Source organism: Lipotes vexillifer, unplaced genomic scaffold, assembly GCF_000442215.2.
Source record: "Lipotes vexillifer unplaced genomic scaffold, Lipotes_vexillifer_v1.1 scaffold555, whole genome shotgun sequence".
NCBI lineage: Eukaryota > Metazoa > Chordata > Mammalia > Artiodactyla > Lipotidae > Lipotes > Lipotes vexillifer.
In genome coordinates, this window is record NW_006772693.1 from 132,374 (window position 1) to 147,060 (window position 14,687).

Sequence of the window (14,687 nt, forward strand, 5' to 3'; positions counted from 1 at the left end):
CCTCTCACTGTTGTGGCCTCTCCCGTTGCAGAGCACAGGCTCCGGACGCGCAGGCCCAGCGGCCATGGCTCACGGGCCCAGTCGCTCCGCGGCATGTGGGATCTTCCCGGAACGGGACACGAACCCGTGTCCCCTGCATCGGCAGGCGGACTCTCAACCACTGCGCCACCAGGGAAGCCCTTGTTTTGTTTTGATGCTAGATATCCTAATGCTTGTGAAGTGATATCTCATTGTGGTTTTGATTTGTGTTTCTCTAATGATTAGTGATGTTGAGCATCTTTTCTTGTGCTTATTGCATTTATATATCTTTGTTAGAGAAATGTATATTCAAGTCCTTTGCACATTTTTTAAAACCAGGTTGTTTGTTTTTTTGTTGTTGAGTTGTAAGAGTTCTTTAAATATCCTGGATATCAAACCCTTAACATTGCAAATATTTTCTCCCATTCTGTGGGTTGCCTTTTCACTCTGTTGATAGTGTCCTTTGATACACGAAAGTTTTTAGTTTTGATGAAATCCGACTTATCTATTTTTTCTTTTGTTGCCTGTTTTCGACATCATAGTCAAGAAATCGTTGCCAAATCCAATGTCATGAAGCTTTCCCCCTATCTTTTCTTCTAAGAGTTTTACAGTTTTAGCTCTTATGCTTATGTCTTTGATCCATTTTGAGTTAATTTTTGTATATGATGTAAGGTAATAGTCCAACTTCATTCTTCCATATGGGGATATCCAGTTTCCCCAGCACCATTTGTTCAAAAGACTGTTTTTTCCCCTTTGAGTGGCAAACATTTTAAAAAAGAATATTTGAAAATTCATTTTTCTTTTTTCTCTCAGAGAGGCATTGTGGTATACAATATTGGGTTTTGGAATCATACAAACCTGAGTTTAGATATACCTCTGTTGCTAACTAACTATATGATCTGGGGTGAGTTAACTGACCTTTCTGGGCCAGGATATTGGATGAATCATCCATCTGTCTGGGTCCTGTATCTACTTCTAGATGGTCTGAACTTTGTCATGAACTAGAGGGGTAGTGCTTATTGACTCACTAAAGTTGCAAAACCAGCCCCAGGTTTAGGCAAACGATGGAGGAAAGTATATCATTCTCAGTCAAGGTACAGCAGAATTTAGTTTCCCTTTAATTAATTTGTCTTATACCTTAGGTAGTGAGAGAAATAGAAAACAGATTCTTATTTGTCACTTATTATCTGTAATATTCTTTTTCTGGGATAATTTTCTAGGTGTATAAAAGTTTTACATGCAAAGAGTGATATTTTCATGTCTTTCTTTTCTCTATTTATTTATTGCTGTTTCAGTGTTGATTTCTATAGTTTTTGTATTTCTTTCATGTTTTCCAGCAATATTTCTGAAACATTTGGGTGGCATTTGGCATTTTTGTATTTTATTTCTTAAGGGGAATGATTCATACTTTTCCATTAACTGTGCCTACTTCCTAGATTTATAAACCATTATTCTCACGTTTTAGAAGATGGAATATGTTGTGTTCCATTGCTGACTAAAAAGTAACAAACAAATCTTCTCTCCTAAGTTCTTGACTTGGGCATTTACTATTAAAAGAATAAATTTCTTTTATATAACACAGTTCCTTAAGCTTTTGTACATGGCATTTTAATTAATGAGTAAAGCTTAAAATCAAAGAACCAGGAGGATTCTTAAAGACCACATAGCCCTGACACAGAAAATAGGTTTCATCTTACATGCCTACGTAAATTGAATAGTAGAAGCTACACAGAGTACTATGTTTAGCAAGATTTAGGCTTAATTCTGGAAAGAGTTGTGTAAGTAATTAGCATGACTAGGAGATGGAGAACAATATTATTTCATTTTATTCTATTCTATTACCAATCTTAATATGATCTATTTTACAGATTAGAAAACTGAATCTAAAAAGAAAAATTATTTGGACAAATTTATTGTACATAGCATATCTGTAGTGGGTTGAATAGTGTCCTCCCAAACTTTGTGTCTACCTGAAACCTCAGACTATGACCTTATTAGATCTTAGCAAATATAATTAAGATAAAGTTGTATTGGGTTAAGGTGGGTCTTAAATCCAATGACTGGTGTCCTTAAAAGGTGAGGGCAAAACAAAGACACAGAGAAGTCCAGGTGGAAACAGAGGAAGAAATTGGAATGGTGCACCAAGGATTGCCAGGAACCATCATAAGCTAGGAAGAGGCAAGGGAGCATGATCTTGTCAACAAATTGATTTTAGACTTTTTGCCTATAGAACACTGAGAGAACAAATTTCTGTTGTCTTAAGCCACTTAGTTTATGATACCTCGTTATGGCAGTCTTAGGAACCTAATATAATATCTGGGGCTAGAAAACGTACTTCCTTATTCTGGTCCCAAGGAGTTAAGTGCAGTGTGTGAGAGAAAGCATAGAAGACCTAAACTTCAAAAAATGGAAGCTCTGTAGGATTACACTTGATAAACCTTTGGGTTCCAATTGTGAGATCCTACAATCTAAAACATACATTAAATATTATAATAAGAACAATATTAATTCAGTACAAAAATGGCACAAGGATGTTCTTGATTGAGTGCTGTATCAGTCAGGGTCCATGCAGAAAGCAGATGGCCATCTCAGTTTAGGTAATTTGAGGAGCCTTTAATACAGGGACTACTTACAAGGGTATGAGCAGGGCAAAGGGAAATCACAAGGGTTGACACATGGCTATAGTATCAGCAGAGTGGATACCATTACCACTCCTAGACCTGAAGATGCAAGAAGAGGGGACTGTTACTAGAACCTGGATGACAGAGAGAGCCAGGTGGAGAGGGTCACCTGGCAGGAGCTATATAACCTGCAAGAGAGCTATATGTTTAGGACTAGGGGTTTAATATCCCAACTTTCCTCTTCTCCCTCCTTTCTGTCTCTTGCTGGTACTACTTGTTGGCTAAATCCAGTAGCAATCTTGAAAGAAAAGGAGCTCAATGATGCAGTCAATACAAATCAGTGTCCCAGGGCAGAGAGCAGAGTAGAAAGGGGTGCAGAGGGGGTAGGGGTAGGGGTGGGGCAAATGGAAGATAATCCAGCACCAATGCCAAAGTGTATAAGGATATCACCATGTAGAATTTCCTAGACAACATACAAAATTCAAATCAGAAAATTCCTTGTCTAAATACTTGACCCATTCATCACAAATAAAAACAACGTTCTCGCCTGTTGTGAAGTCTTAATCTACTTATCTCCGAGTATCTTGTTTCTTACGGTGACTGGTTTTATAGCAATGTGTATTTGTTTCCAGGACAGTGAATGCATTGGCCCCAACAGGCATTAAGTAGGAGAGTGTTGTATTAATAAAAAACAACAAGGTTTTAGATGGCATTATTTCCCCCAGGAAGCTGAAAATGTATTTGCAGGAAGATGCATTCCCTGCCAGGTTATGAACTAATGGAAGTGTAATTTCTGTTTTATAGATGAGAAAATCAAGGCACAGAAAAGACTAGTACCCTGCTCAGTGTCACTTCTAGTGTGTTTAGTATTCCATGCAGTGACTTCTGTTGCTCAGTTTGAGAGGTGATCAGTGGCTACTGGGAAGTCATGATATGGGATAGTTTGTGGGGGGGGGGTACAAGGAGTTCTGGCAAGAGTGTAAAACTAATTCCCTCTGAGAATTAAACTATAAAGTTGACATATTGATCATGCCAAGTCATCTTAAAGAACTCGCAAAGTTCTCAGGTCTTTAAATCATTGAAGTAGCTAGTGAAGAGCATGGATTCCAAAAACTGGTGGCCTGTATTTAAATTTAGGCTTGGTCACTTTTTCTCTGTGATGTTGGGTAAGCTACATACCTTCTTTGAGCCTCAGGTACCTCATGAAAAAATGTGTGCCATGGTAGGGTCTACCTCATGGAGTTGTAAGCAAAATTATAAGAGCTAATGAATAAAGTGTACTTCATAAAACACCTGACATCTATTAAGTACTGAGTATATAAGTATTATTATTCCAAGCCCTGGTTATAACAGACCCAGGGTTTGGAAAAATCCAAAGAGATTATGAAAAATCAGAAGGAGTCTCAGAAGCTTAGAGCGAGCAGTGTAGTCCTTGGCAGTGTCCATCCAATCACTGTCCAGGGAGAGGATGTGCTGGCCCAAGGATGAAGTCTGTGTGGTCCCAAGGGCCAGAGGTGCATGTGTCAGATGACATTAGCCAGAGACCTTTAAACATCTGAAGTTGTCCCCCTACTTCTGATTTCTTGATACCTGGCAAACTTGTAATTATAATTTGGCTTTCTGTGGAGTTTTCCTAGAAGGCCAGAGGATGCAAGAATTAGACCCCCATCAAGTGACCTTTCTTTGTCAACTTAATCTGCATTTCTGATTCTGAGTAACTCCTAGGAGCCTGACAAGATCAAACCTCTTGCAGAGCCAGGAGAAAGATCCGGAATAGTGGGGATTTCACCAAGTCACAGTCTCTCAAACTACAGTCCCCAGGCTGTTTGTAGGCATATGTGATAAAGGGTCCCGTGATCAAGTCAGTTTAAGCCGCCATGGATGTCAGAAGGCTTCTGGGAACCTTTGTAGTTGCTAATTCATGTTGTGAGCCTCTAAGGGGTGGTGTAGAGTCCATCATACTCTACTCTTATTTGACCATTGGCCGCCTTTCCTAGTAACTTCTTAAAGCACTAAGGTTTCTCAAAATGCACTTTACAAAATGCTGCACTAAGGAAATATCACTCCATAAGGCTTCTTGGTAGAACATCCATTTACCAGCAATAGACAATTTCTCAATACGGTAGTTAACTTCATGCATGGAATATTCTTCAGTTAATGGCATGAAGTCACTGTGCCGTATGGAGACGGAACTAGACACAGGTGAAAAATTTGTCCCGAATAGTCCATAAAGTGACTAATTCACAACAGATTGCACTTCAATCACAGTTTATTATGTACCAATCTGTGCTTCAAATTCTAGGAACTGTTGCTTTGCTGTTGCCTGTAAAGGTTATCCCGTAGGGAGGTTTATACTTCTGCTGCGTTTTTCACAGAGGCGCTCTTCATTGTGGCAGTAGCCACGTCCCCAGTGCTAGTCTTGCTTGCCAACCAAAGCAAATGTACATAATAATCAAAAGGCAGCTCTGTAGATAGTGACTCGAGTCTGAGAAGTAAACACATCCAGTAACCCTAATGGTTTCACTTCTGCAAAACTGCCACAATATTTTGCTTTTGATACCCAGAAGAATTCAGTCCTCATTACCTTTTTCTAGGTTTCTTATATATTGAACATCATACATATGATTAGATGCTATAAATACATTAAGGAAAAAGAAAATAGGTGTATGTTTAAGGCCCACAAGCAAATATAGCATAGCATGGTAGTGAACCTCAGGTACTCAGAAGCCAGGAATCTGGATTGAATCATGGTCCTGCTGCTAATCAGTTTTGTGCCTATGGGCATGTTATATAGTCCCTCTGTGCCTCCGTTTTCACCCTCATAATATGGGAAGAATAATAGCATCTAAGTCATAGGTTTGCTGTTAGGATTAAATTAATTTATATTTACAAAATACCCTGAACAATGGGTGACAGGTAGTACACATTATATAAAGCATTAAATCCATATACCTAAAGAAAGTCATGAAAAAGCAAAAAATCAGTCTTTAAAAAATGACCTTTTTGTACAATAAGAATAATAAAATTGTATTTTAAGGAATGGTTCTTAATCACTCAGTGTTCATAAACCCTGTTTAAGATGAACAGAGGGCTTCAAATTGGATACAAATTATCTACTGCTGCTACTCTTCAGTGAAATAAGGAAGTTGCCAAATGATATCCCCAAAGTCACAACAAGGAAGAGAAACGCTGTAATCTGGCCTGTTATTCTCTTTCCTGTGTCACACACCACACGCACCTCAGTGGTCTCCTCTACTATTGGCTGAAATACGGCCACAAGATCCCCATCCCTGGACACATGTAAGCATATCCTCAGGGGTGTATTTTTTACAAGGAATTTTAAGTTTTGTGTTTTTGTTCCAGGGATCATCCCTCCAAAGTATTTAAACATATTCTGACTCATTGAGATCATCAGTTTATAACATTTGTGCTTAAATGTTGCTGTCACCATGAGAAAGATAAAAGGTAAGTTTAATACGTCGATGATGTACTTGTGCCAAGAAAGGGCCCAAAACAAAGATTTCACAGTAGTTTTAATAAAGAAAAATGAGAAGAACTGAGTCATTTCCCAGCATCATGCATTATTTTCATGATGAACTCAAACTAACTTCTGCTGTTAGTAGTCAGTGTTAGGGGCTCATTATAGTTCCAGCAAACACCATCGTCAGTAACAGTAAATGAGAATTTTATTTGTTTTCTAGTTTTGCTTGTATTTAGTGCATTTTTTGTTGTTGTTGTATAAATTTGTTTGGCACTATTGGCATTTAGTTATATACATTTGTATATATTTCATATTATAACAAAAATAACTTGTCTATGCTAGGAATCATGCCAGAATTTTTTTTCTTTTTATATAAGGAATCTGTTCATTAGTCATATTTGAAAAACACTGCCTAGGAAGGAGATTGTCTTGGCCCTGAGGTCTTCATTTTTCTTGAAAAGAGATTCAGAACACAGAGGGTAAAGGAGATTTTTCCTGCCTTTTTCCTAACTTGCAGTGCTGGGGTGCCCAGCCTACCAACTGAGAGAAATCAACACTATACACAATGACTATAGGAAAAGCCAATTCAGACAGTTGGTCTCTTTCTTTACATTGCTCTTAATTTCTCTGTTCCTTTTCTTTCTTCTTTTTTTTAAATTGAAGTATAGTTGGTTTACAAAGTTGTGTTAGTTTCAGGTATATAGCAAAGTGATTCGGTTATATATGTATTCAGTTATAATATATACATATATACACACATATATATATTCTTTTTCAGATTCTTTTCCTTTATAGGTTATTGCGAAATATTGAATATAGTTCCCTGTGCTATACAGCAGGTCCTTGGTTATCTCTTTTGTATATAGTAGCGTGTATGTGTTAATCCCAAACTCCTAATTTATCCCTTCCCTCCCTTTCCCCTTTGGTAACCGTAAGTTTGCTTTCTATGTCCGTGGGTCTGTTTCTGTTTTGTATATCTCTGTTCCTTTTAAATCTTCAAAATTTTCCTTTTATCTGCTTGCTGCTCCTCAGGCATTTTCTGGCAAGCTCCTGCATTAGGGTCTTTGCACATTCATTCTCTGTGCTCATAACCCAGAGGCCAACTCAAGAACTTTACTCAATTCTTTGCTCCAGTGTCACCTTCTGAATGGAGTCTACCCTGCTTTCCTCCTCTGGAGCCTCTAACCTGTTCTGTTTCCCCAGAACACTTACACCTTCCAATACCCTCTCTAACTTGCCTTATGTTTTTTGTTTATTGTCTATCTCTCCCTTCCATCTCCTGCTAGAATGTAAATTCCATGAGGACAAGAGTTTTTTTTATTTGTTTAGTTCACTCATGTATCCCAAGGGCTTAGAATTGTTCCTGGCACAAAGTAGGCGCTCAGTAAATAATTGTTGAATGAATTTTGTCATTCTACTTTCTCCTTAGTCCAATTCTTCATAAGGGTATAACCTGTGTTTCTTCTTTCCAAAAAGTTTTAAGGATGGGGGTGGCACATTTGTATGTATTAGTGGGAAGAAGTTCAGCATACACAGCTCTACATTGTCCTGACATTTTCCACATTAAGTGAGGTATTTTATATTAAATGAAGCATATTTAATAGATTTTTTTTTTTTTTTTTTTTTTGCGGTACGCGGGCCTCTCACTGTTGTGGCCTCTCCCGTTGCGGAGCACAGGCTCCGGACGTGCAGGCCCAGCGGCCACGGCTCACGGGCCCAGCCGCTCCGCGACACGTGGGATCCTCCCAGACCGGGGCACGAACCCATATCCCCTAGCATTGGCAGGCGGACTCTCAACCACTGCGCCACCAGGGAAGCCCTTAATAGATATTTAGAGATAGGCTTCCAATCAGGTTAGTTTCCTTTGGACTGATTTGAAATAAGTCATTAAGAAAACAAAACTCATCTACTAAAGCTGGTATTTTAATGCAGGTGAGTTACATTTCAGTAAAATACTTCACATTAGTATTGCACTTGACAATTTGAAGAGCACTTGGGTAAAAACTTTCTTGTATTTTGTTTGACAACCTTGACTAACTGAACAGGTGTTTTCAGTCCTCCTTCACTGAAGTTCCAGAGAAATTAAAGAACTAGCCCCAGATCACAAAAATGATCTTCTAAGACCTGCAGCCTAAGTCTTTAGAGTCCTACCCAGGTGAATAGAATGCTCTTTTGCTAGCAGGTTATAGTATCAGCTTATAGGCTATTAGGGGAGAGGGGTGACTAACGATACAGGATCTCAGGAAGGTGTTTTACAGAATGAAACATTCATTTCTCTCTACTGAGATCATATTAAAAGATTTGCTTTAATCCCATTTTCAGTAGTTTATTGAATACTCTTCATTAAGTAACTATAGCTTTTATATTCTGATTAAGTAAATGAGCTGTTATTTCTAAGGCAGAGAAGGCTTTTACATCTTAATGAGATTACATGTGATTATTGCATATGGGGTACAGAAAAGAAACCAGCCAACAGGTGACTCAGGAGACTTATTGTTAATGTCAGGAAGTTATTAAGAAATACAGAGAACAGTAAAACAGATGAAACGCAGGTATTTAGAACAACTGATTAATATTTTATAAAGCATGCAGAAGAAATTAATCAACTGGCAGTTGAGCATTGTGGGTTTTTTAAATCTTAGCTCAGGACACTGTAATGAAGGACTGTAAGAAGTACTAAAGCAGGGTATTTCAAGTGTTGTTTTCACCATTTCATTGTGTAAATACTTATAAATTTGTGTTCTCTTGTTGCTTCTTCACAACCCTTAAAAGTAACCCTTATAATAACTCTTCTGTAATTTTACTTGCCAACTTGTGATTTTTTTTAACACAAAGAAATATATATTAATGATTTTTTTTTCAATGGAGCCATTTCCTCCTCTGGCCTGTGAGAGATGGGACCAAACCTTAATCATTTTTGTCCTGGGATCCAGCATATATTTGGCCCATGGAAGAGGTTCAAAGAATATTCATTGTCCAGTGAATGAGAAAGCTTAATGAGTAGTCCTGAATGAGATTGTTATTTTTAAATAATCAGAACTTCAGTTGGGGAGATCCAGATTTAATTTCTTTTTGGTTTTGTACAGATAGAAGAGTTAGGAAATATAACATCTGGATCTTGAGTGAGCAGACACTAAGCCATTTACTTTGCATGAGTTACCTCATCTGATCCTCAGCAATCTCTTGAAATTGTACAATTCCCACCCCCATTTTACCAATGAGGATTTTGGAGCACAGAGGTGTAAAATTGTTTGTCCAAAGTCACACAAGCAGTAAGTGATAGAAACAGGACTTGAACACAGGGAATATATTTAACCATTGTACTAAACTGTTTAACCTTTGGCCATCAAATAAAAAGAGAATATAGTTTTCAGTCTCACTTATTAAAGATTTTAAATGAATGGTGTATGTACAGTGTGAATGATTAGGTTTGAATGGTTGGAATACTCACCTTCCATTTCACTCCACAACCCACACCAGTCTAGCTCCTAAGTCCAACACAACTCCTTCTGCTCCCACTAAACTCACTGGGGACCTTGTCATTGCCAAATGCAATGACATTTTTCAGGCTTTATCCTTTAATCTTTGCAGGATTTGATGATGTTGATCTTACATTTTCTTTCTTGAAAATAAGTTCATTCTTTCCTAGTTACCTGCCTACATTTATTTCTATTCTTTCCTTTACTGTTTCTTTTCACCTTAAATCCTGGTGTTCTCCCGGCTTTTATCCTATCCCATTTTCTTCTAATTTTGCTCTTGGAACTCTGAGCAATTTCATCCATTCTTATGGCTTCAACTAACAGCCATGCACCTAATTCGCCAGTCCTCCTTCTGGTTCTGAGTGCCTTTGCTGTATTTCCAGTGTTGATGTGACATCTTTACCGGAATGGGTCCAGACTCCTCAAACTCACTAATCTCAAACTGAACTTGCCTCCATCCTGGGTCCTGCAAGCAGCCCACCTCTTCTTTTCTCTAATACTGCTGGTGGCAGTTACTCAACTCAGAAATTTAAGACTTATTCTTAAATTTTTCTTCATTACTTTATCCAATTAATCTGGTCAGTCCACCTCTTCACCTTACCTATTTCTTCCCCGACTGCCTCTCCTTTTATATAGATCCTTGTCATCTTTCCCCTTACTTTCCAGCACTCTGACTGAGGTTCCTGCTGCCAATCTCTTCCTGCTACAGTTCCTCCTCCATACTGCCTCTAGAGTTATCTGTCTTATAAAAAAATATAGTTTTATCCCTGATCGTTAAGGTTAAGCTCAGTGAAAAATGTGGAAAATACAGGAAATATAAAGAATAAAGTAAAAATTACTTATAGGCCCGCTACCATCTGCAATATAATTCTTTAATATTGAAGCCAATTACATATTTAAAATACAGTGGGATCATGTCAACTACCCTGGTTTAGGACTGTGACTGTGAAGCAAGGTGGAAGCGCACTTTCCCTATGAGTCCACTGTTATAGATCTCTTTTTAAAGCCAGATTATTTATAAATGAAGGCAAAGCCTCTCTTGCTACCAGACGGAGAACACAGTGCCCCATCACATGGACAGACTCGTTCCATCCTTTTGGGCTTCATCAACTCTCTCTTGACTACAGTGATTTGTAAAATTTGAAAATATCTCTAGTTTCTAATTTTATTTAAAATAGTTGTGTTAAAATATCTTATCATAGAGTCTTTTGCTATATTTGAATAGCCATGTAACAAACACCTTTTTTGAACTAAGTGATCTAGTCACATGGCTCAAAAGTTTCTTTAAATGCAAAAGGATATAAAGGAAAAAGTCTCCCTTTAACCTCTTCTGCATTTCCAGATTTCTTCTTTCCTCCCAACAGGTAACAATGCTTATTAGTTTCAGGTTTATCCTTTCAGAGTTTCCATATACTGTATATGGGTGGATATATATTCTAGTGCGTGTGTGTATACATATGTATACACACATATACATACATACATATATACAAGCAAATGCAAATACATATTTAAAAAAATTTCCCCCTCTTCTGCTATAAAAAGTAGCAAAATAACACCCTTCTACACCCAGATTGTTTTCACTTAATGTGTTTTTCTGATTTTCCATGTCAATACATAGAATCCCATTCTTACATATTTACATACTATTTTATTGTTGAGATGTAACATAATTTATTAACAGGTACACCTGATGGAGATTAAATTTTCTCCAGTTTTCTCCTATTACAAATAAATAATGCTGTGATGAATACATATTAATGTATAAAATTATATATATGTATATAATTAATTCAGTTACTCATTTTTTCAATTAAGGGAAAATTCACATAGCATAGATTAACCATTCAAAGTGTATAGTAGTTCAGTGGCATTTAGTTATTTATAATTTTATGCAACCACCACATATATCAAGCTCCAAAACATTTTCATCACCCTAAGAGAAAACTCCACAGCCACTAAGCTGTCATTTCCTAATACCCTACTCCCAGCTCAGCAACCACCAGTTTGCTTTCTGTCTCTATGGATTAATCTATTCTAGATATTTTATATAAATGGAATCATACAACATATGGCCTTTTAAAAGTGGCTTCATTCACTTAGGATAATGTTTTTGTGGTTCCTCCATGTTGTAGCATCTATCAGTACTTCATTTCTTTTCATGAATGAATAATATTCCATTATATTTTATGTATATACCACATTATTCATTAACTAACTTGTTGATGGATATTTGGGTTCTTTCAACCTTTTGGCTTCTGTGAGTAATGCTACTGTGAACATACATGTACAATTATTTGTTTGAATACCTACTTTCAATTCTTACACACCTGTAAGTGAAATTGCTAGCTCATATGGTATTTCTTTAACTTTTTGAGGAACCTCCAGACTTTTCTACAGCAGGAGTACCATTTTGCATTCTCAGTAATGTATTAGGGTTCCAATTCCTCCATATCCTTGCCAATACTTATTATAGCCTTCCAAGTAGGTATGAAGTATCTCATTGTGGTTTTGGTTTTGTTTTTGTTTTTGTTTTTGCGGTACGCGGGCCTCTCACTGTTGTCGCCTCTCTCGTTGTGGAGCACAGGCTCCGGACGCGCAGGCTCAGCGGCCATGGCTCACGGGCCTAGCCGCTCCGCGGCCTGTGGGATCTTCCCGGACCGGGGAACGAACCTGTGTCTCCTGCATCGGCAGGCAGACTCTCAACCACTGCGCCACCAGGGAAGCCCTCATTGTGGCTTTGATTTGCGTTTTCTTAATGAATAATGATGTTGAACATCCTTTCATATGCTTCTTGGCCAATTGTATATCTTCTCTGGAGAAATGTCTATTCAAATCCTCTGCCCGTTTTAAAATTAGATTATCTTTTTTGTAGTTGAGTTGTAAGAGTTCTTTATATATTCTGGATACTAGAGTCTTAACAGATACATGATTTGCAGATATTTTCTCCCATTCTGTAGGTTGTCTTTTCATTTTCTTGATGGTCATTTGAAGCACAAAAGTTTTTAATTTTGATGAAGTTCAAATTATCTATATTTAATTTTATTGCTTGTGCTTTTGTTGCCATTACGAAGATTCCCTTGCCAAATCCAAGGTCACAAAATCATACCCCTGTGTTTTCTTCTAAGAGAAAGGGAGTCCAACTTCATTCCTTGCAACCTCTGGGAGATAGGAGTCCAACTTCATTTTTTTGCATGTGGAAATCCATTTATCTCAGAACCATTTGTTGAAGAGACTGTTCTTTTCCCATTAGACAGTCTTGGCACCCTTATTGAAAATCAATTGACCATAAATATATGGGTTTATTTCTATTCTATTTGTCTGTATGTCTGTCCCTATGCCAGTACCATGCTATTTTGATTACTGTAGCCTTTGTAGTAAATTTTCAATTAAGAAGTATAAGGCCTCCAACTTTGTTCTTTTTCAAGATTGTTTTGGCTGTTTAGGGGCCCTTGCAATTCCAAATGAATTTGAAATCAGTCTTTTCATTTCTTTAAGAAAAGGCAGTTGGAATTTTGATAGTGGTTGCATTGAATCTGTAGGTCTTCTTTAAATTTTTTCAGTAATGTTGCATAGATTTCAGTGTACCAGTTTTTCCCCTGCTTGGTTAACTTTATTCTTAGGTATTTTATTCTTTTGTATGCTATTGTAAATGGAATAGCTTTCTCAGTTTCCTTTTTGCATGTTTATTGCTCGTGTGTAGAAATACAACTAATTTTTGCATTCTTTAAACTTTGCTGAATTCATTTATTAACTCTAATAGTTTTTTGTGGATTCTTTAGGATTTTCTATATAAGATCATGTCATCTGTGAATAGAGATAGTTTTATTTCTTTTTCAATTTGGATACCTTTTATTTCTCTTTCTTGCCTAATTGCTCTGGCTAGAACTTCCAGTACAGTGTTGAATAGAAGTGGCAAAATCAGACATCCCTGTCTTATTCCTAATCTTAAGGAGAAGGCTTTCAGTCTTTCACCAGTGCATATGATGTTAGCTATGAGTTTTTCACAAATGCCCTTCTATTCCTAGTTTGTTAAGTATTTTTGCCATAAGGGTTAGACTGTTTCAGATTTTTTTTTACTGCACCAGTTGAAATGTCTTTCCCCTTTTCATTCTATTAATGTGGTATATTGCATTCATTGAGTTTTGTGTGTTAAACCACTCTTGTATCCCTGAGATAAATCCCATTTGGCCATGGTGTACAATCCTTTTAATATGCTGCTGGGTACAATCTGTGATGCATTTACTGTTATGGGACTTATAATTAATCCTTTGAGAGTGTGATGAATGCTATGGGCTCTCTTTACAGGAAAAATAAAATGTATACATACATATAAAGTTTGCTTACTATTTTATGGATTTTAGCATCTTCAAAAATCTACCTTTAAGGATCCAAGGATTTGAGGTTAAGAAAAGCTTATTTAAGGTACGCTCCTAACCATAAAGGGGAATATTGTGGTTCATTCACTTACCTCTTTTAAGTCTTAACTCTTAAGGAACTTCATTGTCTTGTCTTGTATAATATTATGTTTAATTTTATTTCAGTTTAAACTAGTTAAAGAACTAATGTTGGCCATGCCCTGCATTAGGTGGTGCACTCCTGGCAGTTTAAGAAAGCTCACTTCTTTATTTCACTGTAAGTTTCCAAATCATGGTTTACAGAGAGCCTTAGCATAATGACCCTTCCAACCCCAGCTGGGTCTGGTTTCTGGGAAACTTTTGCCCTCCTGGTAGGAGGTAAGTATCTGCTTCCTGACTTCCCAGAACTTCTCTGCTTTTACTTATTTTGACATAAGAAACATTTTCTGCCTATTAATAGACCGGAACCTGTCCCTTTATAATCCCTTACACTATGAGAAACTAGTGACCACCTTGAAAATTCCATTGTTGATTCATTTTTAGTGAGAATTTTGTATGGACATTTAGTTAATTTTTCTTTACTGATTTACAACTTGTTAACAACTAAGGTGCAAAAGCATTGTGAATGAAAATAAAACTTTAATAGAAACTACTGTAATAGCCCACATGGTCAGAAGGGCATGTTATACTTACTTGTTTTTCCACTAGGAGGGATGACTTTTGCTGAACC

General features: G+C 37.2%; 1 protein-coding gene across 1 annotated transcript in view; it reads left to right on the forward strand.

Moving 5' to 3' along the window:
* HECW2 (HECT, C2 and WW domain containing E3 ubiquitin protein ligase 2) overlaps positions 1-14,687 on the forward strand; it is a 246,869-nt gene that overhangs the window by 37,401 nt on the left and 194,781 nt on the right. The window lies entirely within an intron of this gene.